The sequence below is a fragment of the Chenopodium quinoa genome, unplaced genomic scaffold (genome assembly GCF_001683475.1).
Source record: "Chenopodium quinoa cultivar QQ74 unplaced genomic scaffold, ASM168347v1, whole genome shotgun sequence".
NCBI lineage: Eukaryota > Viridiplantae > Streptophyta > Magnoliopsida > Caryophyllales > Amaranthaceae > Chenopodium > Chenopodium quinoa.
The window spans coordinates 245,966-264,254 of record NW_018743369.1 but is presented as its reverse complement, the minus strand read 5'-3'; the positions used below and the strand labels follow the sequence as shown (position 1 = coordinate 264,254).

The following is an 18,289-nucleotide window of genomic DNA, read 5'->3' as shown; positions in this document are numbered from 1 at the left end:
GGTTCGGTCGAACCATGGGTGTGTTCGACCACACCTCTTCAAATTACAAAACTTCAAAAGTTTCTGACTTGCAATTTGACCGAACTCCTATGCAGTTTGCTCGAACCCAAATGAACTTGAATTGCTTTAAATTTGGGTGATGCTTGTGCGAACTGATGGGGTTGATTTGGGCGCAATTGCTGCTGCTGGGAAAGGTGGGTTTGCGTGGGGAGGAGAGCTGCTCTGTGCGCCGATTTGAGTGGCTAAAGGTGGTTGATTGGTGTGGGTTTTGGTGGACGGTGGTGTAGGGGCTGCTATTTTTGGTGGCTGAAAGTGGTGGAAAGAGGCAGCAGCGTGTGGCTGGGTTGGTAATTGGTGGTTACGTGAGGGAGCAAGGGAAAGGTTGGTGGCTGTTACGGGGTGTTGGTTGATTGTTGCGGTGGTGCAGTTGCGTGGGAGCTAGAGTGGTGAGTTATGTGTGGGTTTGGTTGCTGTTGTTATTGCGCAGATAGGTGTATTGAGGTGGCTGGTGCTGGAAAATTCGGGGGCTAATGGGTAGGTGTAAAATGGTGGTGGCACTGTGGTGATTTTGGTGGTAGATTGGAGGTGAGTGCGGTGGCGATGGTTGTTAGGTAGGTGGTGATTGATGGCTGCTGGTGATAGGTGCGGCGGGTGTGAGGGCTGCGATATGTGGAGGTTGTGAATTTGGTGTGGTGAAGGATAGGTGATTGTGGGGTGAAGGGTAAGGGGAAACAATAAATTGGTGTGTGAGCATGTCTTGGGAATTCGCCTTGGACCTCGAACTCGAACCTACACACAAACAAACCCGAGGAAGATTGAGGAGAGGATTGGGACAAAGAATAAAATAAATAAAATAAAATAGAAAATAAAAGAAATAACACTATACCAATAAAAATTAAATAAAACTGTACAAGTAAATAAAATCAAATAAATAACAAAATAAACTTAAAACTATAAAAATTATGAAAGTAACAAAGAAAAGGAACGAAATAAAATAAATCAAAAGCAAATAAAATACGAAAATAAACTAGAAATCAATTAAATAAAGAAATTAAAATAAAACATACTAAAACTAAGAAATAAACTAGAAACTTTATTAAAAAGAAAACAAGAGAATAAAAGGGAAAATACACACAGAAATAACTCTAAAACTACTCCCTAAGAGTGACATAGATGTCACTCATCATGAAGCAAAAGAGGGGCCCCTTCTCAAAAACAAACTCAAGACGCCACCAAACATTAAACAAAAATACCAAAAGAAAACCATCTCCCCCAAGCTTACTCAACACAAACACACAATATATACAAAAATGAAGGAACGCTCCCTTCCCCCCCCCCCCCCCTCAAGCTTGAACGATGCATTGTCCCCAATGCTTAAACAAGGGAAGAAAAACGAAACCAACTAAAATATTTTTTTTTGTCCTTGCCTTTTTTTTTTAACTATGGACGGCTTTTGCTTGAAATTTTATTTGATTTTCTTAAATTGCATCTTTTTTCTCAAAATTTTTTGCATATTCTTTTCAAGCTCAACTTTCAATACCGTACTTAAACCAATTATATAAATGTCTTGTTCATATTCAACACTCTCAAAACTCAAACCTCACATGCCAATGCTTCACTAACTAATAGGGTTGGTAAACATAGGCCATTAGGTTTGTAACACAGTTTAAACAAGAGCGGGAAACATTAGGCTCAAATTGGTTAATAAGTAGGTTGAAGCAAAATAGAAAACCAGATTTGTTACAAAATATAAAGAAGACAAAGAAAAATAAAAAAAGGTGCCCTTTTCCTCCCCTAGAGTGGCTTGGTCACGATTTTGGAAGCTAGAGGTCAAAACAAGGAATATGACATGCATAGTCAAGGATCCTAAATTGCCGCTCAACAAGGTGATGAAGGCTAGAACAAATGGAGCTCACAAGGGATTATAACCAAACAAATACCAACTAAGGCTTTCAAATCCACTAGAGAGAGCAACTCCATCTTACCACATTCCCGTGAACTAAAGCTTCATGGACTCCTAAAAGTTCTTAAACCGGCTACCTTAGCATATAGTATTCTAGAGTCAACCGATGACACTCTCAAACCGTGCAAACATTTACCACTTAGGAAGAAAAACATTCTAGAATACAAGTCTCAAAATAGAATGTCCAAAACAAGAACTAACAAACCACAAGTTGCCAAAATTACCTTGAAAGTAAACAAAAATCTTTTCAAAATATAAGAAAAGACATGGAAATGCATATACTCAAGAGCACAACATGTATGAATCAACATCCCACCAAACATGATAGAATACCCTCCCCAAGCTTGAATGAGACAACAAGCTCAAACATAATGTAACACCCTAGAAATTCCTTTCCTTTAAAATACCTGTTTTACTATTTTAAAATACGAAATCGGAAATTCTAAGACATTACCGCCATGGTGAATACAGCCAAGGAAATTATCAAAGACACACAGTGGAAGACTAATTTCAAAACCATTCAAAAACAAGTCAGCTTAAGAAATCAATCAAACGAAAGTAAAGTCTACGAAAGTCAAATAAAATCAACCTACAACATGGAACCATTATAGGCCCTTATTAAAACCAAACCAAATTCAAACCCCTTTTCGTTAGTCACGCATAGTAATATTATCATAAATAGTTAAAGCGATAAACACATCATATACTTATGGAAACTAGCATAATACGCTCTTCATTCATTCCCATTCATGAATATGCTTCAACACCTGAAAAGCTTATCTCTACCTATTTCCACTACTCTCTATTAAAAGTGGGTCATCATAGGGCCAAGATAAAGACAAGACCAATAAACACACAAAACACTCAATCAGCAAAGTTGAGTGCATAAGCGCAACTAACACACTAGCATATAATTCTCTATCAACACACTACTTACCTTGTTGCACCTGTTTTTCAAGCATACCACATTCAATAAAAATTCTGACTAGACACTAAATAATTTATTTTTCGTTGATTACGCATCGAACGGGTTTCCCACTAACCTCCCCCAATAATTGAGGTTACTGAAACGGGAGCTAACCGTGCCAGCATCAAAAACCACACATAGGTGGCAGAATTCCTGCGCATAATAATAATAAAAGGAATGTACAGCGTCCTGTACTCCAGTAGAAGTTAAGGTTAAATATAAAGCCCCATAACTCCCCTTATATGTTCATACACGAGGTATATACGTTCCAAGAGTTTTGGTACGTAATCTCTTTCACTTTACGTTATTTAATGAATATTAAACTCAGTGATGACCTTCAAACCATAATTATTCAATCGACAATAATTATTCAAACAATCAAACACACCAATTTAATTCTTGAATAATTAGTGAACACATAATATTTAATGTTGAATCCTTTTTAATTCTACCTCGATGCCAATGACACCTTAAACGCATAAAGCGCCACAAATCCTATCCCTCGGTATTAAAAACACTTTAGGTGCACTAAGGGACCAACATACAATTTATTCCTCGTGTACATAGACAGATATATAGCTCTTTCCTCATGCTAATAGCATCAATAAAAATTATATGAACCATAATAAAATTCCTTTTCAATATTCCAAACCAAATTAAACATGCTCTCTATCATGCCATAAATAAATATGTGGCTCATAAATAATATTCCAAGCTATTATTTTCCATTCAATAATCCATCATAGATAAATCATGCTTCATAATCCAATCACCAATAACATCCGAATCATAATTTCCAAACCAAACCTAGCATGATACTACTTGTAATCAATCAAATACATTTAGCATGTTATTACATCAAAATAATTATGCTAAGTACGCGAATGTAACTCAATTAAGCCCTTAAAGTGGCCAAATACACTACAACACCCCTCGAACCAAGTCTCCTACATAAAGGGACAATAAACCTATATTAATTACCTTAGTATACATAATTTCCAGCAACTTTTAAACATTTTAAAACCTCACTAACAAGCTGAAATTTTGGTTAAAAAACCTTTATAACTCTCTCTTTGAGAGGGTATTAAAAACCATAAAGTGAAAACTCAATTATAGTGTTCATATAAAAATTCCAACATACTTTTTAAGGCTTAAACCCCTTAAATAAATCTGAAAATTATATTAAAACCACTTAAAATATTCTCTACTTATGGGTAATCAACTCCTTTTAATTAATACACAAAAGTAGTATGTAAATAAAAATTCCAGCATTATTCTATTAACAAAAACCCATTAAAATTTCATTAAAACTCCATAAAGATACAATCTTTAAGCTTTATTACCACTTACAATCAATGGGTATATAAAACCCCCAAATCAATTGTAAGTTAGAACCCTAAAAATCAACACTTTAATAATTAAAACCCTAACTTTTAATACTTCATAAAATCTAAAAATTTAACACTTTATAATCTAAAATTTACAATCTTTAATCATTAAAATATAATTACCAAACATACTAATCATATTTAAACAATTAAAATCAAAAAGCTCAAATTATAAATTGTTAGAACAATAATTAAAACAAGAGGATAGAGAAGGGATGGAGACCACCGGTGGTTGTTGGGGTGGCTGCAGCCGCCGGCTGCTGGTGGTCGACGGAAGGTGATCGTCCGTCAAGGTGGTCCGGCGGCTAGAGGGTGACGTGGCAGTGGGTTCATGGAACCCACCCATGGAGCTCATGTAAGGGGAACAAGAGAAAAAAAAATGGAAGTAAGGGAAAAAGAAGGAAAAAGAAAGAAAAAGGAAAAGGGACAAAAACAGTAGAAACTAACCTTTTGACTTATTGACTTTGTGTGGGAAAATTTTGGGGATAAATGGAGTATTTATAGTGTAGAGTAGGTTAGAGTAGGTTTGGGCTTCATAAAAATAATGGACTTAAATGATGAAATAGGTGGCCCAAAAGTAAAAATAGGATTATTGGGTTCATAATAAAGATGGGCTACGTTTGGATTAAATATTTATTGACCCAAATATAAATACTTGCTTTATTTATAATCCAATAATTAAAATAGTTTGACCAAAAATATATTTTACGAAAATTTCACCAAATGCCCTTGAGTTATTTTTTTATTCACCAAATACCCATCAAAACTTTCAAATTCACCAAATACCCCCGAGTTTAAGAAAAATATCATCAAATGCCCTTAATGACTAATATGCCACGTGGCAGCCTCTAATTAGTTGTTGTAATATTAATTAATTCATTATAAAAAAAAACTTTAAAACTTAAAAAAAAACTTTAATAATTAAAAAAAATACCCTAACCACCCAAGACCCACCCCCACCCCCAACGAATGACCACCAGCCACCACTGCCACCATCCTCAGACCCTGCGCCGGTGGTCCATTTTCGCCGGCGATGGCAGCCCCTCACCCTCCGACACCCCCCTCCCCTCCCCTAGCCCCTTCTCCTCGCGTTTCCCCTACCTTAAAAACCCCTCCCCCACCTCAAAAAACCCCCTCCCTGGCGCCGACGAACCATTTTCGCCCCACCCCCGCCATCCCCACCCCATTTTCCCCTAAACCACCACCCTAAAAACCCCCTAAATCGAAAAACCCCAAATCGAAATCTAGGGTTTCAATTTGGGGGGTTTCCGGTTTTTTTAGGTGGTTGTTTAGGGGGGAAAGGGGGTGGGGATGACAGGGGGTGAAACGAAATTGGTTCGCCGGCACCGAGAAGGGGTTTGGGCGCCGGCCGTGAAGGGAGGGGGTTTTTTCGAGGTGGGGGAGGGGGTTTAAAGGGAGGGGAAACGGAGGGAAAAGGGGCTGGGGTAGGGGAGGGGGGTGTCGGAGGGTGGGGGGTTGCCCTCGCCAGCGAAAATGGACCACCGGCGCAGGGTCTGGGGGTTGTGGCGGTGGTCGCTAGTGGGGTTAATTTTAATTTTTTTTTAATTTTTTTTTATTTTTAAAGTTTTTTTAATAATTAAATAACTAAAATTACAAAAACCAATTAGAGGATGCCACGTGGCATATTAGTCATTAATGACTAACGGTGTTAACCGCCGTTAGTCAATAAGGGCATTTCGTGACATTTTTCTTAAACTCAGGAGTATTTGGTGAATTTGAAAGTTTTGATGGGTATTTGGTGAATAAAAAAATAACTCAGGGGCATTTGGTGAAATTTCCATATATTTTATAATTAAATAAAATAATTTATAAAATACATTAAAAATACGGGGTACTACACATAAACCAAACGGATTTTTCACCAAATACCACTGAGTTAAAGCTTAATTCACCATAAACCATAGAAAACTTTCTAATACACCGTATAACCTTCAGTTTAACTAAAATGTCACAACATGCCTTTAATGACTGACGGACGTTAACACCGTTAGTCATTAAGGCTAATAAGGCCACGTGGCAACATATGATTGGTTCCCTTTTAAATACTTAATTTTTAATTAATTATATAATTTTAATTAAAAAAATAAAATAAAAAAAGAAAAAGAAGAAAACCCAGCCAGCCACGTCCCTCCAGCCACCACCGTCCCTCCAGCCACCCACGTCCCTCCACCCAGCCAGCCACCACTGGTCGGCGAAAAACGCAACCATAACCCTTGCGCTGGCGCCGAATTCCGACCACAACCCCTGCACTGACCTGAAATTCGACGAGAATACCCCCGTCAGGCCGCCGTACTCCCTCTCTCTTGAACCACCGGCGAAATCCTAAAAGAACAATCGAACCACCGATCGCGAAACAGCCCATCTCCCTCGAAGAACCCTTCGTTAACCACCTCAGCGCCCAAACCACCGCCCCCGCGCCGACGAATCAATTTCGCCCCTATTGGTGCCATTTCTACCCCAAACTAAACCACCACGTATGTCGAAATCCTAAAACTAAAATTTAGGGTTTCGATTTTGGTGTTTTAGGGTTCCGGGTGGTGGTTTTCGGCAAGTTGGGCGACGACGACGTGTGGGAGTGGATTTAGGCTGCCGCGCGAAGGTGGTGGCTGGATATTTCGGGAGGGAAAGGGGAATTCGTAGGTGGTGCTTGGGAATTTGAGAGGGATAGGGGAAAAGAAAGAAATCAACTTTTGAAGCAAACCAACACATGTGTAACAAGTCACCAACCATTAGAGAAAGAGCTAGGAAAGATATTACCGGATATAGGTGGGTGTAAATACCCGCAACTGAACCAATTTAACCTTCCGAAGCAAATTTTCTCTTGAATTGGATCTTGGTTTCCTTGTGCTAGCAAAAAAATAGGTGTCAAACTTCCTTGATGCTTGATCCACACCATTGCATAAGAGTATATCAAGTCATGTACCTAGAAAGGGACACACAAACATTTCCATGAGAGAACATCTAATCTAAAAATAAAAGAAAATGAAAGTAATAAAAAACCTCGGGTTACTTCCCAAGAAAGGCTTGTTTAACGTCTAAGAGAGACCACTCTAGTAAATAATATTACAATGAACGCAAGAGCTTACACATTTCATAAAATAACAAGTAGGCAAATGAAGGAAAGAGGATGTGCAACAAGATTATTGCACATAAGTGAGGAGGAAGATGCCAAAAGAAAGAAGAAAAATCAAAAGAAAAAACAAGAAAATAAAAAGTGAAAGAAGAAGAAGAATAAGAAAAAGAATAAAAAGGAAAAACCTCCTCAAAATCTTTTTGGGTGGCACAATCATCCATTTCCTCAATAATGGGAGGATGAAAAGGAATTGTCTCATCAAAGAAGAGAGGGTCCTCAATAGGCTTTAAGAAAAAAGAGGAGAGGAACATAGGATAGTAGGGGATGTGGTCGAATTTCTTTGAAAAGGGACATGATGAAGGGAAGCAGAAACAATGGTCTCACAAAACCTCACATCACCAATGAGGGCATCAAAATCAATCATATAATCCTCAAAAGAACACTCATAACTCACATCTCCCTCAAACAAAAACTCTCCAAGTGAAATAACCTCATCATCCTCTCTATCACAACAATGCACAACAACTCCCTCAAGATCCTCAAAGCCTAGAGTCTCTAAACCATGCATGAAAGGATAAAAATTTCTCTCAAACTCATCCCTTTCCCATGAAGCATTGCCAATGAACTCTCTAAAAAATCTATTATGCTTTGTTATTCCTTAAATGAATATATTATAAATAGCCTCAAAAGAGTCCAAAGACTCATGGATAGAAGGGTCACAAGCTTGAAAAGTAGACTCTTCAAGATGGGGAAGGGGGTTGGAATCCTCAAAATCGACATTTTCTTCATTCTCAACTCCTCCACCACCACTCAAGGGACTCTCAATCTCTCTTGGTAGCTCAATCTCACCATCATCATCCTCATGAACTCTCTTTTATTCAAACATGAAGATGGCTCACTCACATCCTCACCAGAGAAGCTCTCAAAGGGGGTGAATAAGGGGAAGGATGGTATTCAAGCTCAAATGGGGAATGAAAAGGATAAAAAATCTCAAAAATCCTCTCATCTCAAGAAAATCTTCCCTCACCTTCACACCCTTGGCCTAAATCATCCTCAAAAACACTCTCACACTCCAAGTGAGGTGCCTCACATCCATTTAAATCAATCCTAGAACTCATCACTTGGGCAAGCCTCACTTCTCTCAATTTTTGTTCCTCTTTTAGCTCTCGGAGTTGTTGGGCGAGATATTGCATTTGAAAAAGAATTTGGGCATCGATGTTATCGGGTTGAGGTTCATGATCAAAATCAAATTGGTATATTATCAAAATTAGCACAAACCTCATCACATTGAGCATAAGAGGGGAGGAGGTCAACATGCAGATTTGGATAATCACAAGGCACATTAGAGGTATCAAGAGAATTCATGCAAAAATTAAAAGAATCTTAACATTGAGAATCAAAAAAAGAAACATTACAATCTCTATCATAAGAATTTCTAGCAAGTCATGTGAAAAAAATTCCAAGCATCATGCATAGACAAATGACGAAATCTACCATTATTCATGTCCTCAACTATTCCCCTAGTATACTCATTCATGCCCCAATAAGATATACCACAAGCATCACTAAAAGAACACCCATGGTAACTAAGGAAACCATCTAGTCTTTCAAAGTAAGCATAGAAGGGTTCACCATCTAATTGAGGAAAAGATAAGCATGCCATTTTTATACAAAGAACAAAGGAAGGTAAACAAAAATCAAATAATATACATGAACCTAGCTAATCTAATCAACACAAACTAATGAACACCTTAGTCCCCGGCAATGGCGCCAAAATTTTATCGAGGGTAAAAGTAGGTTGTTGGTCTACTAACCCTAACCAAATTAGAAATTTATAATACCTAAACTTACACCAAACTAGTTAGTGGCAAGTAAAGGGTCGAACCACGAAGACTAAGTGTATCAATTTATGCAAATTAGACTAGTAGGAAAGGTTGTGAGATAGAGATAGATTAAACTAAAGACTATTTAGAACAAACAACTTAAACTAGGGAATGTGGAATCCAATTACATCAATGCATTCAACAACATCATACAATTAGATGAAAATGACCTCAATTAGGAACAATTAACACAATGAACTCACTTTCGCACAATTAAGCATGTTAATTATCCTACTAAACTAATTCACTCTTGTGCAACTAGCCTAGCAAAGGTATGGAAGAATTTAGGGCTCTTAAACAACTCACTTTCGCACAATTGATTGAAAGCACAATTAAAAGCATAGAATCAATTAGCTAAAAAGATTCTAATCCATAAAAGCATCATCCATATACAATAATCAAGAAACAATTTCATACTAATCACAATCAACATTCAATTTATTAACATAACCTTCATCCCTTTCCCTAACAAAATCTAAACTAACACGATGACCAAAAACAAGGAAAACAAGGTAAAACAAAAATAAAAGCAAGAATCAAACAAATAATCTAATTAATCTACTCAAATCAACAAACAAATAAGCAAAAAAAATAATAAATGAAAGCAATAAAGGTTAGAGAAAGTTAGGAAGACTCATTGAATAGACGAGAAGAAAAATCCACAAATTGCTTCTTCAAAATCCCAAAACTCCATGAAAAATCCAAGCTTTCTCTCTCTAAAACTACTCCTAAACTAGAGAGAAGAAAACCTAATCTAACCCTAAGAGAGAGAAAATAAAATACGCTAATTAAAAGTTAAGAGAGTATTAAACATCCAAGGGGTATTTATGTTACAAGTAAAATAAAAGAAAATAAACAGAAAACTAATTAAACTAATTAAATAACAAACTAAAAAAAATAGAAAAGAAAGGAAAAAGAAATTAAGAAAGGGAAAAAACAAGCTAAACCCACCAAAAAAAACAATCAGACCCCCGTTTCCCCATCTTCGTGGCTGTTCTGATTTCATCATCATCGAACAACCATCATCACTACCATCGTAAACATCCATCATCAAATCAGCACCATTAGCAATTTTCAGCAAATAATCTTGACCACTCTATCTTATTAATTATCACATGAGAAGCTCGTGATATGAGTTTTTTCTCACCCAGAAGACCGCGCCCGCGGAGAGACCGCGACACACCCGCGGCTACTTTCTGCCACAAATTGGCAAATTTGGTGCATCGAGCCCCGCGTCCGCTCTTCTCACACCCGCGCCCACGGGAAATCTTATTGAATTGGGGCTTGATTAAGTTCAATTGGGGTTGCTCGGTTTGGGAGTTGATGAAGAGTGGTGGCTGGAATTGGCTGTTGTGCGTGGTTGCGGTTGAAGTAGGCTAGTAGCATGGCTGGTTGGAGTTGCGGGTGTATTGCGCTGGCAGGTGATTGTTTTTGTTGTTGTTGCGGTGGTGGAATTGAGGGAGTAGGGAGTTGCGTGGGCTGGTTTGCGTGAGGGAGCAGGGGATTGTGCTGGCTGTTTTTGTGAGGCGAGGGAAGCAAGGGAAGTGTTTTGGGTGGTTAGGGCTGTTGTGGTGTTTGCGTGAGCAACACTGCTGCTGTTGGTATTGTTGTTGGTGAATTGAGGTGAGATGCGTGGGAGTTTGCTGGTGGTGTTGGGTGGTAATTAAGGCGACATCTGGGTGTATTGGAGCAGGGGAATTGGCTGGTGGTTTGCGTGAGCAGGGGAAGTGTTGTGATGTTGGTGTGTGTTGTTTGGGGTGGTGTAGGGTAGTGAAGGGTATGGTGTATGATAAGCTGGCAGCAGGGGTTGTTGCTTGGAAGCTTGTACATTCGCCTCAAAACCTCGGACCTTGAACTCGATTTGAACTTGAAATTCGGCCAAGGACCCGAAAACACCTACAATAAAAAACAATACGAGGGAGAATCAGGAGAAAGACTAAAATAATAAAATAAAACGAAGAAAATAAAAGGTTAAACTAAAATAAAAAAAGAAAAAGAGAGAAACTAGGAATTATTAACTAAAAATACGAAATTAAACTAACGCCAGGATGATAAAAAGCTTAACACCTCTCATTCTTATTACTTTTTCAATATGAAAAAGTAATAAGAATGAAAAGGTCGTCTTATTCAAAAACCCAATTATGACATCCCTTCTCTCCCACTTCACACCTCGGGATGCACCGTTCTTATTCTTATAGAGAGAAACGAGCTTTCACATCTTCTTAACCCGAAATGGCTGGGGAGAGGAAAGGTTCCTTTTTTTGAGGATACTCCCGGGAATAGATCCAGTGGAGGCGGGGTGGGGCCTGTAGCTCAGAGGATTAGAGCACGTGGCTACGAACCATGGTGTCGGGGGTTCGAATCCCTCCTCGCCCACAACCGACCCCAAAGGGAAGGACCTTTCCCCTTTGGGAGTAGGAAAATCATGATCGGGATAAACTACAAAAATACTCAAAATAAAGATAAAAGAGGAGAATAAAAAAATAATAGAAATAAAGGATAAAATGAGCTAAATTATTTGAAAATAAGCCAGAAAACTACTCCATAAACACCCTAAAAGTAACATAAAAGTCACTTATCATTAAGTATTTCAAGTTCACGTACATTTGATTTGTACTCTACGTTACTCTCATTTTGGGTGATGAAAGCCGAGACTACATCTTCCCATGTTGCTTTGAATTTTAGGTCTAGCCCATAGTACCACTCTCATGCGGTTTGGTCTAGAGATAAAGGGAAAGTCGAAGCATAAAGCTTAGGATCAACTCCCTTTAAAGCCATAGTGCTTGTAAAACACATTAAATGGTTTTGTGGATTATTAGTCACCTTTAATATGGGCAAGTCCGTAGCTACGAACTTTTCTAGTAAAGTGAGTCTTGTAGGAGGAGCAAACTTTTCTGCATCAAAGTACTTGTTTCCCATTGAAGAACGAAGAACAAGCTTATCCAACGACTTCTCTTTGATGGATTATTGTTCCATCTTTTGTTGCAAAGCTAAAGCTTCGGCATTTTTCTTTTCAGCTTTTCAAGTTACTTAATTCTTCTCTCCCTGGCCTCTTGAGCCTTTTCTTCTCTTAAGAGATCAATCCCCTCTTCTTGAAGTTGCTCTATGGATGACATTGTTGTTGGACTAGAACTTGTTGTAGAGAGAAGGTGGTTTGAAAGGGGTGGATTGTTTGGTAGTAAATGTAGAATACGAGCGCCCAAGAGACTTTGTTCCCAAGCTTGAAAATCGGCATTAAAAGAAGTACGAAAGGATAAGTAAATCAATACGCTTGTTTAGGAGAATAAAAAAAAGGAAAAAACACAAGATATACTCGAATGGATAACATCGCCTGTAAACAATTCTTCAACAAAGATATTGTTTGAACGAGCCAATTTGTTTTTCGCAAAATCAAAACGGCTCGTAACAGAAGGCGCGCGCAAGTAACTAGGCTTCACGCGAAAGGCGCGCGCATCCTAATCTCCTGCGCTGGTTGTGGTCCACAACTCAATGACTTGCGCAAGCCACCTACTCGTTGACGAGGGGAAAAACTAGGTCGTTATCTAATCTTCCCTCGGTCAAACTAAATTTATAAACACTTAACAAACCTAAATACGAGTATAGAGGCAAGTCAAGGGTCGAACCCAAAGGAACGGTAATGTTCAAGCACTTTCAATTAGGCGCCTAACCTAGGTCGAAGACGAAGGTAAGAGAGAATACTAACAACTAACAAAACAAGTAACCAAGGAAATAAAACACTAGGAACGGGGATCAACAAGTAATCATGTCAATTGCAACAACTTGGGAAGAGCAAGCCAATCAAAGGTTGTGAGGACTAAATGATAAGAGTAATCAATAGGAATCAAAGAGCTATCTCCTAATTGTTAAGCTAGGGTTCACTATGAATAACAAACTAAGAGAATCACAATCAAAACCAATTGATAATTGCAATTCCTAAATCAATTGTTCATGTCATTAGCAATTACAATGCAATCTAGCATAATTCTCAAGGCTAAATTGAATTACACACATTCAAACCTTCACTAATCACTTTAATCTCAACAATCAATCAACACAATTCCCAAATTAATCACAATTAATCCATCATACAAGTTTCACCCAATTCCTAGCCAAATAACTATTGAAGAATCATCATCTATCAACTAACAACTATGGAAATCAAGAATCAACAAAATATCAAGAACAATTACACTAATCAAGCATCAAACATCAAAATTTAACCAAACAAACATCAAATTAAACAAAGCAATTAAATGAGATAGAGTTTAGAAATGCTCATTGATAATTAAGAAGATCTCCAACACAATTGTCACATTTGCATCTTCAATCTCTTAATCACCATTGAAATTCCTCACTTTCTCTCTCTAAAAGTAATCCTAATCTAGCCTAATCTAGAGAAAGAAGATCTCAACCTAAGAGAGAGAAAACTATTCTAAAACTAAAGAATTACATGAATGAAGAATAAAGGAAACCAAAAACTATATAAACAAAAGGAGAAAAGAAGCTTAAAATCGTAAAAGACCTAGAAACCTGCGCCCGCGAAGAAATCGGCCGCGCCCGCGTAGGGGAACGGACACCACGATGGTCGCGCCCGCGAGGCCAAGGCCCGCGCCCTCGGAGAGCCCTTGGGACAACCGCGGGTGCTTACTGCCCAAATACGGCCGTTTTGGAGCTGCAGCAACCCCGCGCCCGCGACAGTTTTCCAGGGCCAACTTCAGAAGGCTGTAACTTCTGATCTAAGAATCGTATGAAGGCGTGCGACCTATCATGGGAAATCTCATCAAGTCTAGTTTCCAACCCAACTTGAATCACCCTACTCCAATTTGTAGAACTTGAGATATGACTAAAACAATGCACAAAGGTCCTATTTGATACTTTGCAATCCTTCGTTTTCCTTTGTTTCAAACTCAAATTCAATTCCGAAAAGTGCATATTGATCCTAGTGGGTGCTATTTTCAATTCCCATGCATATAGCCCGCGACTTACCTACAAAACAAGACAAAGAAACAAAGAAGCAAGAGAAATAGTCGAGAAATGAATAAAAATATTAGAAAGCCATTAAAAGCATGCATTTCTCTAAACTAACACAAAAACACGCGAATCGAGCATTATTCTCTAAAAACACGACATAAAAGACTACAAAGGAGCATAGAAATATACAGAAAACATAGCCTAAAGGTGCCATTAATGGCACGGATCAAATTCCCCCAAGCTAAACTTTTGCTCATCCTCGAGCAAAACAAAATCCAACCCAGGGGAAAAATGACGACATTATTCAAGCAAAGAAAGAAACGAGAAAACTAGAGAAGATGGGAATACACACTAACTCACTTTCGTAGGAATCACGGTCAATTTTAGCAACTAAAGACAAGCCATTTAAACCCCTAGATCGCCCTAGAGGACGAGTGATGCTCTCGTAAGGGTATCCTAAGAGTTTACCCATAACTCTCATAATAATACAAACAAGGAAAAGCAAAAGGAAGGAAATCAAAAGAAAAGAAGAGCAAACACATGTTCACGAAAGGACTTTTTAAAATGTACAAGCACAAATGAATGTGGTTAACCTAAAGGGTTAGGGTAGGCTAAACTTAAAATTTGGTGGTTAACCTAAATTGTGAAGCAAAGATTGCGCATTTCTTTACACCATAACCAAGTAATCACCAAACAAAAATATCAACACCCCCAAGCTTATTCAAAGCTATGATCACAAACATACACACAGAAAGCGTGAGAACGCTCGCCATTTTGACGAGGGGAAAAACTAGGTCGTTATCTAATCTTCCCTCGGTCAAACTAAATTTATAAACACTTAACAAACCTAAATACGAGTATAGAGGCAAGTCAAGGGTCGAACCCAAAGGAACGGTAATGTTCAAGCACTTTCAATTAGGCGCCTAAGCTAGGTCGAAGACGAAGGTAAGAGAGAATACTAACAACTAACAAAACAAGTAACCAAGGAAATAAAACACTAGGAACGGGGATCAACAAGTAATCATGTCAATTGCAACAACTTGGGAAGAGCATGACAATCAAAGGTTGTGAGGACTCAATGATAAGAGCAATCAATAGGAATCAAAGAGCTATCTCCTAATTGTTAAGATAGGGTTCACTATGAATAACAAACTAAGAGCATCACAATAAAAACCAATTGATAATTGCAATTCCTAAATCAATTGTTCATGTCATTAACAATGACAATGCAATCTAGCATAATTCTCAAGGCCAAATTGAATTACACACATGCAAACCTTCACTAATCACTTTAATCTCAACAATCAATCAACACAATTCCAAAATTAATCACAATTAATCAATCATACAAGTTTCACCCAATTCCTAGCCAAACAACTATTCAAGAATCATCATCTATCAACTAACAACTATGGAAATCAAGAATCAACAAAATATCAAGAACAATTACACTAATCAAGCATCAAACATCAAAATTAAACCAAACAAACATCAAATTAAACAAAGAAATTGAATGAGATAGAGTTTAGAAATGCTCATTGATAATTAAGAAGATCTCCATCACAATTGTCACATTTGCATCTTCAATCTCTCAATCACCATTGAAATTCCTCACTTTCTCTCTCTAAAACTACTCCTAATCTAGCCTAATCTAGAGAGAGAAGCTCTCAACCTAAGAGAGAGAAAACTATTCCAAAACTAAAGAATTACATGAATGAAGAATAAAGGAAACCAAAAACAATATAAACAAAAGGAGAAAAGAAGCTTAAAATCGTAAAAGACCCAGAAACCCGCGCCCGCGGAGAAATCGGCCGCGCTTGCGGAAGGGGAACTGACACCACGATGGTCGCGCCCGCGGCCCTAGCCCGCGCTCGTGGCCCTAGCCTGCGCCCGCGGGGCCAACGCCCGCGCCCTCGGGGAGCCCTCGGGACAACCGCGGGTGCTTACTATCAAATATGGCAATTTTGGAGCTGCAGCAACCCCGCGCCCGCGGCAGTTTTCCAGGGCCAACTTCAGAAGGCTGTAACTTCTGATCTAAGAATTGTATGAAGGCGTGCGACCTATCACTGGAAAGCTCTTCAAGTCTAGTTTCCAACACAACTTGAATTACCCTAATCCAATCTGTAGAACGTGATATATGAATAAAACAATGCACCAAGGTCCTATTTGATACTTTGCAATCCTTCGTTTTCCTTAGTTTCAAACTCAAATTCAATTCCGAAAAGTGCATATTGATCCTAGTGGGTGTTATTTTAAATTCCCATGCATATAGCCCGCGACGTACCTACAAAACAAGAAAAAGAAACGGAGAAGCAAGAGAAATAGCCGAGAAATGAATAAAATGATTAGAAAGCTATTAAAAGCATGCATTTCTCTAAATTAACACAAAAACACGCGAATCGAGAATTATTCTCTAAAAACACGACATAAATGACTACAAAGGAGCATAGAAATATAATGAAAACATATCCTAAAGGTGCCATTAATGGCACGGATCAAATTCCCCCAAGCTAAACTTTTGCTCGTCTTTGAGCAAAACAAAATCCAACCTAAGGGAAAAATGACGACATTATTCAAGAAAAGAAAGAATTGAGAAAACTAGAGAAGATGGGAATATACACTAACTTACTTTTGTAGGAATCACGGTCAATTTTAGCAACTAAATACAAGCCATTTAAACCCCTAGATCGCCCTAGAGGACGAGTGGTGCTGTCGTAAGGGTATCCTAAGAGTTTACCCATAACTCTCATAATAATACAAACAAGGAAAAGCAAAAAGAAGGAAATCAAAAGAAAAGAAGAGCAAAAACATGTTCATGAAAGGACTTTTTAAAATGTACAAGCACAAATGAATGCAAATCTTTCTAAATAAGTAAGGGAGTGCACACTCCAAAATACCTAAGGTTGATTGAAACATAAATATACTAAGCATAGGAACTAGTTATCACACTCCACTTTCATCCCAAACGGTCTTACCGCGTTCCCCCTACTAATCTCATATCTCAACTTAGTGAGCGTCTCATAGATTCCACGAAGGAACCGGAAAAATGTCAAACTTTTGGCTTACTCGACATCTTGACTTCGCATCCCCTTTCCTTAGGCTATAACCCATGATTCCCTCCACCGATGAATGACTCAACCCCTAGGTCAAAAGATCTTCCCAAAGGTTGTAACGTAAGGCAAAAAGGGTTAGGGTAGGCTAAACTTAAAATTTGGTGGTTAACCTAAATTGTGAAGCAAAGATTGCGCATTTCTTTACACCATAACCAAGTAATCACCAAACAAAAATACCAACACCCCCAAGCTTATTCAAAGCTAAGATCACAAACATATACACAAAAAGCGTGAGAACGCTTCCCCCTAAGCTTAAATGGAGCATTGTCCTCAATGCTCAAAAAGGAAGAATACTCGCATAAAAATATTTTTGCATTTTTCACTTTTTTGTTTTTTTTTTCATAATTCTTTATTAGTGCTTTGTCCTCGCCTTTTTTAACTTTGGACGGCTTTTTCAACTTTGCACTTGCTTTGTCCTCGCCTTTTTTTACTTTGGAAGGCTTTTTCATTTATTCACTTGTCATTATTCGCAAGATATACACAACACAAACTTGCTTTCAAGAGAACCAAATATTCAAACTCCTCCACCACAAACTCCAACAATAATGAAAAATTGTTTCACAAAAACCAAGAATGGAAACGAAAATGAAACAAAAGGCTCAAGATCTAGAGATGTGGCTTGAAAATAAGGGAAATAGGCTCAAAAGGTTAGCAAGTAGGCAAATGTAAACCCAAAAACCGAAGAAAATGAAAACTATCCTAGAAAAGAAAAAGTACCACCCCGAAAAGATGCCTTTGTCCTCCCTAGGTGGTTCGGTCTCGGTCCTAGGAATCATATGTTAAGATTCAATATTAGGTTTGCGAAAGTCAAGGATCCACGCCACTCATGCAAGAAAATGTTGAAATCTTGAAAAAGTATGAATCTCACATGGTTGTAGCAAAAACTCACTAAGGTTGTCAAATCGAAGAT

At 38.2% G+C, this 18,289-nt stretch overlaps 1 non-coding gene across 1 annotated transcript; it reads left to right on the top strand.

Annotated features, from left to right (window-relative positions):
* The first annotated feature begins 11,597 nt into the window (after window positions 1-11,597).
* TRNAR-ACG lies at window positions 11,598-11,671 on the top strand. The gene has a single exon. It is a non-coding gene; the product is annotated as a tRNA-Arg (tRNA).
* The last annotated feature ends 6,618 nt before the right edge of the window (window positions 11,672-18,289 follow it).